The sequence below is a fragment of the Prunus persica genome, chromosome G2, assembly GCF_000346465.2.
Source record: "Prunus persica cultivar Lovell chromosome G2, Prunus_persica_NCBIv2, whole genome shotgun sequence".
Lineage (NCBI taxonomy): Eukaryota > Viridiplantae > Streptophyta > Magnoliopsida > Rosales > Rosaceae > Prunus > Prunus persica.
In genome coordinates, this window is record NC_034010.1 from 9,609,356 (window position 1) to 9,620,688 (window position 11,333).

An 11,333-nucleotide genomic window follows, 5' to 3' on the forward strand; every position below is an offset into this window, starting at 1 on the left:
TGAAACTGTCGACCACCACCAAAATTGAGCCACCCCCTTCTGACTTGGGTAGATTCACAATGAAGTCCATGGAAAAACTCTCCCATGGTCTGGTTGGAATAGGAAGTGGCTCTAGCAACCCACCTGGCTGCTTCTGCAATGTCTTGTCTTGTTGGCATACATGGCAAGTCCGAACGAACGAATCTACATCTTCCCGCATCTGTGGCCAATAGTAAGCTTCACTCATCAAGGCTAATGTTCGATGAGTGCCTGGATGTCCCGCCCACTTCGAGTCGTGACACTCCTTCAGTAGCTCTCGCCTCAGGTTGTCCCACCTCGGAACATAGATCCTCTTTCCTGTTGCATAAAGAACACCATTATCGAGCCAAAATCTTCTTGTCTTCCCATCTTTGACAAGCTCCAACAGACTTTTGGCTTTGGGATCGTGCAACAAGCCTTCTCGTATCCTCTGCATGAGAGAACTCTGAGGTTGTGTGACAGCTGCTAGTACAGCCTTTTGGCTTAAGGCATCGGCAACGACATTCGTCTTCCCTTGCTTGTACTCCAGTTTGTAGTCGAACTCAGCCAAGAAGTCTTGCTACCTAGCCTGCTTTGGTGACAACTTCTGTTGGGATTGAAAGTAGCTTGGGGTAACATTGTCAATCTTGACCACGAACTGAGAACTAAAGAAGTAGTGCCTCCAAGTTCGCAAGTAGTGCACTACGGCTGTCATCTCCTTCTCTTGAACGGTATACCTCTGCTCCATGTCATTGAGCTTTCGACTCTCGAAAGCAAATAGTTGTACATCCTGCATGAGTACACCACCCATAGCAAAATCTGATGCATAGTGTGTACCTCAAAAGGTATGCTAAGATCAGGAAGTCTAAGCACAAGTTCCTTCATAAGTGCCATCTTCAACTCATCAAAGCCATGCTGGCATTGGGGTGTCCACTCCCACGTCTTGTTCTTCTTTAGCAGATCCGTCAAGGGGGCGGCTATGGCTGAATATCCCTTCATGAACCTGCGATAGTAGTTCACCAATCCAAGGAAAGACCGCAACTCAGGTACCTTTATTGGTGGTTCCCACTCTTGGATGGCTCGCACCTTGCCCTCCTCCATGAGCAATTGTCCTCCCCGTATCCTGTGACCAAGGAACGGTACCTTTTCTTGGACAAAAGAGCACTTCTCTCTCTTCACATAGAGCCAGTTCTCCTTTAGAACCTAGAAGACCTTCTGCAAATACTCGAGGTGTTCCTCCAGAGAATTGTTGTACACCACAATATCATCGATGTAAACCACAACAAACTTGTCGAAGAAAGGATGGAATACCTTGTTCATAAGAGTGCAAAAGGTTGCAGGGGCGTTAGTCAAGTCGAACGGCATGACAAGGAACTTGTAAGACTCATATCTCGGCACACATACGGTCTTTGGTTCATCTCCCGGTACGATCCTCACTTGATAGTATCCCGAGCGCAAGTTCAACTTCGTGAAGTACTTCGCTCCTCCCAACTGATCAAACAAATCTGCAATCAAAGGGATTGAATACTTGTTTTTTATGGTCACCTTGTTTAGCACCCTGTAGTCGATGCACAACCTCAGTGTTCCCTCCCTATTCTTCTGGAAAAGAACTGGGGCACGATAAGGGGCCTTGGATGGTTGGATGTACCCAACGTCCAACAACTGCATCAACTGCTTCCTCCATTCCTCCAACTCAGGAGGTGCCATCCGGTACGGCGCTTTGGCAAGGGGTTTGGCACCCGGTTCCAACTCAATGACATTATCCACCTTTCTCCTAGGTGGTAAGGTTTTGGGCAGATCCTTGGGCATGACAATTGCAAACTCCTTAAGGACAGTCTCCACAGCTTTCGGGACTGGCTGGACTTCCTTCTCAACTACATCCATCTTCATAGTTGCGAGGAACGTCGGTACGCCCTTCTTCCAGGACTTGGAAAATTGCATGGCTGAAAAAAGCTTCGTCTCGCCTTGTTCCCTCACCACTGGCACCATGCATGGCATAGTCCCACCCTGTGCAATGCACATAGTATTGTAAAATGGAATTGGAAATGCCTTTACCTTGTCCATAAACTCTATTCCTAGCATGACATCGTAGTCATCCATCGAGATCACGGAGAAGTCAGCTACTCCCTTCCAAGTGGCAATGTGTCGCTCCACACCATGAGCTACTCCATCAATGGGATTGGTAGTTGAATTCACAGTTTTCATACTACCTGCTTCCTTCGAGACTCGACAACCAAGTGTCTTTGCTTCCTGCACGGACATAAAGTTGTGCGAAGCACCTGCATCCACCAAGCAATGGGTTGTCTTGCCGTTCACCATGGCATCGACGAACATCACTCCTTTAGCTTGAACCTGTGGTTGAGCTCATTTGGACTGCAAGGCATTGAAGCGGTGAATGGCCCCCATACCTGCTTTCCTCCCGGCCTCCTCTTCCTTATCTTGGTTCATAGCATTCAGAGCTTTCTTTTTCGAACAATCCCGCATCATGTGCACTTCATTGCACAAGTGACAAGCTAGCTTCGACTTGTCTTTCCCCTTGTCACCTTTGTCATTCTTTTTCCAGGATGACTTGTGACCGTCAGACTTGTCTCCTAACTTGCTACCCTCTTTCGGCTTGTTGTCTCCCCTACCGGATCCACTGCTATATTTCTTTCCTTAAAACTTGGAGTCGCCTTGATCCTTCTTCTTGAACTCAACAAGAGACTAAGTTGCAGCAATTGCCTCTGACAAGGTTTGGACGTGTCTCCTTTGTAACTCCAGCTTGGCCCAATTCTGTAGGCCACTCATGAAGTATATGAGCTTGTCTTCATCTGTCATGCTAGGACCTCGAACAACAGGTTGGTGAACACGGCGACATAGTCCTTCACGTTCCCAGCTTGCTTTAGCCATCTGAGCTTCTCCTTTGCCTCATACTTGACATTCTCTGGATAGAAATGCAACATAATATCCTTCTTAAAATCATCCCAAGTCTCAAGTGTAAACATACCTTGTTCAATCTCCATGGATCGACGATGCCGCCACATGAGAGCATTGTCGGTGAGAAACAACGTTGCTATATTGATCTTGGGCTCATCATCCTCGAGCTTCAGATACTTGAAATACCTTTCGATATTCCACAAAAATGTGTCTAGCTCCTTCGCCTCCCTTTTCCTATTATAGGATTTGGGCTTGAAAGAATCTAGCACCTTGGGTTCCTTCGGAGTCAGGGTCTTGTTCAAGACAGCTTCCTTGCACAAAGCCCAATCTCCCTTCACATCCTTCACCTCATCATGAAGCGAAGTAAGCTTTGCTAAGAAGTGATCCAGCTTGGCTTGAACATCTAGCTTGATGTTGTCTAGCGTGGAGTTGAGGACTCCCTGGAATTGGCCCTGAAGCTCATCCACTACAGCTTCGAAGCCCCCCTTTGTAAGGACGTCCTCCTCGAGTTGCTGATCCAACACGACTACGGCAATCTTCATCTTAGAAAGCCGCTTCTCCATCATGGCTACCACATCTCTAGATCGTTCCCCCGTTGATTTGCCCCCACGATCTATGTTGACCTTGGATAGGTCTGTCTCCACATCTGATCCGCTCTTCGACATGCTTCTTCGAATGATTCGAGCTTTCACTCTGATACCAACTGTCACGGGATGACTTTTTCAGAGTCTTCCTGACGTGGGGCCTTAGACTTGATCGCCTCTCAAACAAGCTAAGTCAGCCTCCTTCGTACAACACAAGATCGAACCAAGCAAAGAACAATCGCAAGAGCAAGAACATAATAAGAACGCTTAAGAAAGTTTAGGAGAATATATGCTTGTATTGCTACTCAAATGCTTTACAAGTTGTGAGGTGAGGATACACAATGTGACATCCTCCTTATATACTTTCCCTATCCCACCTACCATCATGGTAGGTGGCTAAGATACAATGTCACCAACCGAGGTCTACCTACTACTTCCACCAACTGACGTCTACCTACTACTATACAATGAATCTGGACATGTGGGCTAAGATGTCTAGCATGATCAATCCAATGGGTTGGGCCTTCAACATGCGGGCCGTGACATTCTCCCCCACCTAATCCGGTGACGTCCTCGTCACCACAGTAGATCCTTCTCGTTCAAATGCTTCAATGATGTCTACGTACTTCCACAAAGACTCTTCTTTCTCCTAATTGCCTTTAGAGTCTAGCAGGCCCTTCTATTTGACAAAGTACTACCAGTACCTCAGTGCACCCTGGCGTTGCACCTCTCGCTAGGCCATGACGCACTCGACCTCCCTGTTAAATGAAGTCACCATCAAAGGTGGAGCTCGTTGAGACTCTCCACGACTTGGCTTCTCGGTGTTGGCATGGTAGGGCTTCAGATTGCTCATGTGGAACACCGAATGAATCTTCAATCGAGGTGGTAGTTCCACGTGGTAAGCAGCTCTTCCCACTGATCGGATGATAGGAAATAGGCCCTCATATCTCCTCAACGAATACCGAGGGAACTTGAGGGAACCAAGGATACCGAAATGTTCGTGATGTCGAGACGCAGGAAACACAACTTACAATTCGCCATTTGAAGTTCGTATGAAGGAGTTATGCCCAATTATGACTCCTCGTGCATAGGTAATGTGCCCTCCTTGCAGAAATCTAAATGCATAAAATGCTATATAGAGGGTGACGTGGTATCATGCTCTCCACCACCCTTGGTGCTTACACCCTTGAGGCACTAAGCGAGCATCCTTATGACATTGGAGGTAGTCATAAGGGCGGGCATAAGCTTGTTGAAGGATAATCTGTACCTCCGAGGGAAAGGAATTCCCGAGGACAGTACGAACACGTGGGGCCGTTCTTATTGCGCATCGTTGGAAAGAGTGAGGTCAACATATGGCATTCGCTATGCCATCGGCTAGCGAGACATTTGACAATACTTGATGGACTTGGCTTGGGTTTGGCCTTTTTTCTAATATTGAAGGAAGATATTCGGATCCCGGTACGCATGGGTTGCGACCCCATGCAATGCATAGATGGTTATGTGGGACATTCAGAATACATATGTCGCCAAGGCTTGGGCGACATGCAAGTATAATAGCTTGCGTGTATAGCTTGAGGATGTGGGCTATCGTGGATGCTAAAGGAATGGCAGACAGAAGTGTGGGTAAACCGATGGTGTGTTGGATCGCTATGTTTTCACTTGGACATGAGTGAGACATGAATAAAGCATTTGACATGGTCGATGCAGTTGACGTGTCTTATGCAACGCTTAATGTATGGGCGTCCAGGGTTCGTTGCCGGATGCAGAGTGATTGTATTGTCACAAGGTAGTGTGACTCGTTGTCTAGTGGGAGACGACACTTGAAGGTGAACCTCTCGCAGAGTTGTGAGAGTCATGAATATCATGAAGTGGGAGAAGGCTGACTGGGATCCGAAGGGATCCTGGGCCGCACAGGTGTGCTTTGAGTGGCGAAATGTGTGTTTCGCTTCCGCTGCGCCTCGCCGCTCGCTCATCCCGTGACAAGACTGTCACAGTATGACTTTTTCGGAGTCTTCCTTACGTGCGGCCTTAAACTTGATCGCCTCTCAAACAAGCTAAGTCAGCCTCCTTCCTACAACACAAGATCAAACCAAGCAAGAACAATCGCAAGAGCAAGAACATAATAAGAACGCTTAAGAAAGTTTGGGTAAATATATGCTTGTATTGCTACTCAATGCTTTACAAGTTGTGAGGTGAGGATACACAATGTGACATCCTCCTTATATACTTTCCCTATCCCACCTACCATCATGGTAGGTGGCTAAGATATAATGTAACCAACCGAGGTCTACCTACTACTTCCACCAACCGACGTCTACCTACTACTATACAATGAATCTGGACATGTGGGCTAAGATGTCTAGCATGATCAATCCACCAGGTTAGGCCTTGAACATGCAGGCCGTGACATTCTCCCCCACCTAAATTGGTAACGTCCTCGTTGCCACAGTAGATCCGTCTCGTTCGAATGCTTCGATGATGTCCTTGTACTTCCACAAGGACTCTTCTTTCTCCCAATTACCTTCGTACTCTGGCAGGCCCTTCCATTTGACAAAGTACTCAAAGTACCTCAGTACACCCTTGCGTCGCACCTCTTGCTTAGCCATGATACACTCAACCTCCTTGTCAAATGAAGTCACCATCAATGGTGGAGCTTGTTGAGACTCTTCACGACTTGCCTTCTCGGGGTCGGCATGGTAGGGCTTGAGATCGCTCACGTGGAACACCAGATGAATCTTCAATCGAGGTGGTAGTTTCACACGGTAAGCAGCTCTTCCCACTGATCGGATGATAGGAAATGGGCCCTTATATCTCCTCAACAACGCCTTGTGCAATCTTCTAGTGTACTTGTGTTGAGAAAGGTTGAGCTTCACAAAGACCAGATCACTTGGTTGGAACACAACGTCCCGCCGATGCTTGTCCGCCCATTTCTTCATCTTCCTAGTTGCCTTCTCCAATTGAGCCCGAGCTAGCTCATTAGTGGGCCACTCCTTGGCCGTCTTGTATGCAGCATGGCTACTCCTCGCGCAGCCTGACACCACTGTGTTAGGTGTTATAGGTTGTTGTCCTATTACCAACTCAAAAGGACTTGACCCTATCAACTCTAACCGCTGCAAGTTGTATGAGAACTGAGCAACATCCAACAACTTTGCCCAATCTCGCTGGTTGGCACTCATATAGTGCCTCAAGTATAGCTCCAATATCGCATTCACCCGCTCCCTCTGACTATCTATTTGTGGGTGAAAGTTGGTAGAGAAGTTCAACTGTGAGCCAAGTAGCCTGAAGAGCTCCGTCCAAAGTTTACCAGTGAAGCGAGTGTCACGATCACTGATAATACTCTTAGGGATCCTCCTTGAAAAGCTTTGATAGCGGGAATATGAAGCCCAAGGTGAAATAAAAGGGTTGGAAGGTGATAATTCTGGCATTTGGATCATTCGCATCCACGCAAGCACGTTGTCAGTCAAAGGCTTCGCCCGCTTGATATGCACGTCATCAGGAATTGTAGAAGCTTAAGCGGCTCGCTACTTCTGGAATTGAGCTTCAGTCATAATGCGGTGTAGATTGTCCACAAACCTCTTCTTATACACTTAGGAGCCTCCCCACAGATACAAAGGCACTTGGGAGCTTGGTGGCTTGCTACCATCTTCAGAAGACATGGTCAACGGACAACTACAAGAAGATAAGAAAATTTCTACAAGTTAGAATTACAAAGAAAAAAATGTTGGCGAGGAAAAAAAGAAAGGGCAGTAGCAGGAAAAAAAAGGTAGCAGTAGAAGAAAATTGGCCGAGCTTGGAGTAGCCTAGCTCGAACAGCCCGCCAGCGCACGTAGCCCAGCTAGCGCCTCCAGCCCGGCACTCATGTAGCCTAGTCGCACCCCAGCCTGGCCCATTCCTCCAACTCCTGCACGCAAGGCCTGCCTGCTTGGTGCAGGCCCACGTCGTGCAGTCCAGCGCCTCTCGCCCAACTCCAGCAACGTGGACTGCTGCCCAATTCAAGCTCGTGTCGCATGCAAGGCCCAAGATCTCCATCCTTTTGCTTCGAGCCCAGCTCCTCCATGCTCTCTCTTTAAGCCCAGTGCTTGCACTAGGCCTGCATCTTGTCAACTCCAGCCCAGACCAAGTTACTCCAAGGCACCGCATGCTGCATTTGATTCCAGCATGAATTCTCTAGCCTTTGTCAACTATTGCCCATGAATTTGCAATTCATACTGGACCACCATCTTGCTGCCAAAAGTGAAATGTATATATATATATATATTTTATGAGCTCGACTTATTTTGGATGTACGGCAACTCCTCTCTTCAACAAGCAGTACAAATTCTCCAAGATCTTTCTCAAGCTGGAAAGTAGATAAGTTAAGTTTGCGATGTGAGAAAGAGTGAAGAGAAACCCTGTATTTATACAAGTTGGACAACCCGGGTCAAGAAGGAATTGCAAGCTCATCCCTACAGGGAATCCAACTCCAAGAATAGTCAGAAGCCTACACCAATTGGGAATCCGATTTGCAAAAAGAGTCCAACTCATAGAAGAAAGCCCAGACACAGCTAGAGAGCCCAAAAAATAATTTCATCTCCTACATGCCACACAAGCGTCATGTCGAAGCTGGGGGGCATGTGTGGGAGCAAATATTTTCATCTCCAATCAAAGCACGACACGTGGAAAAGAAGATTATCTCTTAAATTAATTAATTGAACCAATTTATTTGACCAATTAATTAATAGGGATAATATCTTAATTAATAGGATATTATCTTTATTTAATAAGATAATGTTCGCGCTAAAACTAAACAAATAGAAATAAAGCTAACTTACAGGCGACGTGGATGCTTTGGACCTGAGAAGCCTTCGGTCCGTGTTGTCCTTCCTCGAGGCGCAATGCTGGAATCTGCCTGGAGAAAGAAACGGCAGGTGAAGCCTAAGACACCGGTGTGGCGCCGGTTGAAGACCCTCCGATGCACAAGTCAAGTAAACAGTCTTACCTCTTGGCTGTGCCAAGGGGCTCTATTTATAGAGAGCATTTGTGATGCTCTTAGTACTTAGTTTCGATGTGGGACTCATGGGAGTGTCTTCGGTAGTCGACACATGCTCTGACAGGCTCTGGTGGGAGTTTCGAGGTTATCTATCAGGATTGCTTCGCATCGCGTGCCAAAGGTCGGCGTGGATGAGTTAGTTGTGGGCACTTTACCGACCCGACTACTTATGAATCGGTGGAGTATGCAGATCGACCTTTTGACATGTCTCACTGAGCCGGTATATGCCTTGTTTACATTTCACGTGTCATGACGTGAGTAGAGGGTCAGATATGGTACAAACAGGAGTCCCCAAAGTTTCTGATCGAGAAAGGACTTGTTGGTTGGGGACTTGCTTGTCCTTGAGCTCCGGCATTCTGACCCGAGTGCGAGCGTCTCCCTTCGTATGCCGATGGTGACCGTGTAGTCCTCCAAGTCCCCGAGCAAAAGGGAGGTTGAAGATTGGAGGGGAACGGCATCACGAGCCGAAGGTGTTTGAAGTTCGTCGGCAAGGGTGGTGAGCAAAAGCTCGATCACTGCGTGCCTACCGTTCGGCACAAGAGGTGAGTGAAAACTCGATCACTACGTGCCTACCGTTCGGCACGAGAGGTGAGTGAAAACTCAATCACTGCGTGCCTGCCGTTCGGCACGAGAGGTGAGTGAAAACTCAAAACCTGACCGCTACGTGCCAGCAGTTCGGCACAAGAGACGAGTGAAAACTTGCTACGTGCCAGCAGTTCGGCACAAGAGACGAGTGAAAACTTGATCACTGCGTGCCTGCCGTTAGGCACGAGAGGTGAGTGAAAACTCGATTGCTGCGTACCTGCCGTTCAGCACGAGAGGTGAGTCAAAACTCGATCACTACGTGCCTACCGTTCGGCACGAGAGGTGAGTGAAAACTCAATCACTGCGGGCCTACCGTTTGGCACGAGAGGTCAGTGAAAATTTGATCACTGTGTGCCTGCCGTTTGGCACGAGAGGTGAGTGAAAACTCGAAACCCGACCGCTGCGTGCCAGCAGTTCGGCACAAGAGATGAGTGAAAACTTGATCACTTCTTGCCAGCCTTTAGGCACGAGTGGTGAGTGAAAACTCAACCGCTGCGTGCCTGCCGTTCAGCACTAGAGGTGAGTGAAAACTCGGCTGTTGCATGCCTGCCGTTCGGTGGTGAAGTTGTGTTTCTAAAAGTCAGAGAGAATTTGATGCGCTCGCTCAAGTGGGAAGCGATGACTCTTGGGCTTCCCAGTGCATGTGGGACACATGTTGGGAGGTTTATGAAGGGTCGTGTCGTTTCGATTCCCGGTGCTAGGTTCGTCCTATAAATTAAAGGAAAAGATGGTAGGAGGGGTACTTGAAATTTTGAGAGCAAATGGAGCTTGTGAGAGGCGATTTCTGGCAAGTGCACTGCAACGGCGTAAGTGATTTCAGGCGATCACCAACCACTGTGTAAACAAGGTATGCTGATGTGTTTTCTTCTGAATTGAATCAAAACCTTCAATTTTTGTATGAACATGTATGAACATAGATGAACATGAGCTCTTTGGTTGTAGGATAGGAGTTTGATTCTGGCATGTCGTTTAGTGTCGTTTTGCTTTTGTTTGTAGATGTCAGATACTGAATTAGACTACAGTGATAGCCCAAGAGCTTTTGAGGGGGAATCGGCATTTGAGGGCTCGATTGCAGGGCTTGAGGGTGCCGATTTCGTTGGAGTTGGGGGTACAGAGGTGTCGACCGAATCTGGGAGCACTTCAAGCGTAGAGGTGGTTAGGGTTAATGACTCTCAACCATCGTCATCCGGTCGTCGAGTCAAGGCGACCGAGGCTGATGTGTCGGTTGCCGATCCCGGAGAAGGTGTGCTGACCGTGCTGACCGGCCGGCAAATGGTGCCGATGCCTAAGTCGAGGGGCCTCGTTTTTGGGGTGGATTTCCTAGAGCCGAACGCCCTGAATGAGGCGGAGTTGGCGAAAATTAGGGTAGAGTTCCACATCCCAGATTCGGTGGTGATGCATAAGACACTGATGTGGCACCGGCTGAAGACCCTCCGATGCCAAAGTTAGTGACTAAGAGAAATTCTATTGACAGTGTGAAAGCACAAGTTAAGTAAACAGTCTTATCTCTTGGCTGTGTCAAGGCGCTTTATTTATAGAGAGCATTTGTGATGCTCTTAGTACTTAGTTTCGATATGAGACTCGTGGGATTGTCTTCGGCGATCGACACGTGCTCTGATAGGCTCTGGCAAGAGTTCCGTGGTTATCTGTCAGGATTGCTCGGCATTGCGTGCAAAAGGTCGGTGTGGATGAGTTAGTTGTGGGCACTTTACCAACCCGACTACGTATGAATCGGTGGAGTATGCTGATCGACCTTTCGGCATGTCTCACTGAGCCGGTGTCTGCCTTGTTCACGTGTCATGACGTGAGTGGAGGGTCAGATATGGTACAAACAGATAATATCATTAATTTAGATATTATCCTAATAAAGAGATATAATCAAGTCCAAACTTAATCCCTACAAATTTTGGTAAATAATAAACTCCTCCTAATAAGAGTTTATGCTCTACGAAACCCTAGCCCTGAGGCTCCTATAAATGGATGACTTCATTCATCATGCAAGGTACTTCGAAAAACCTACTCCTAATAACCGAGAAAAATACCCCAAGCTCTCTCCCTCTCCACTCTCCATCCTCCATATTTTATCCACACGGCTTCGGCCACCACACACGGCTCCAGTTGTCCAGTTCACACCATAAATACATCTCCGTACCGTTTTGTTAGCTATTGTTTTCCTACAAACACTCGAACTAATTTAGGCATCGGAGAGCCTTTGGCCAACA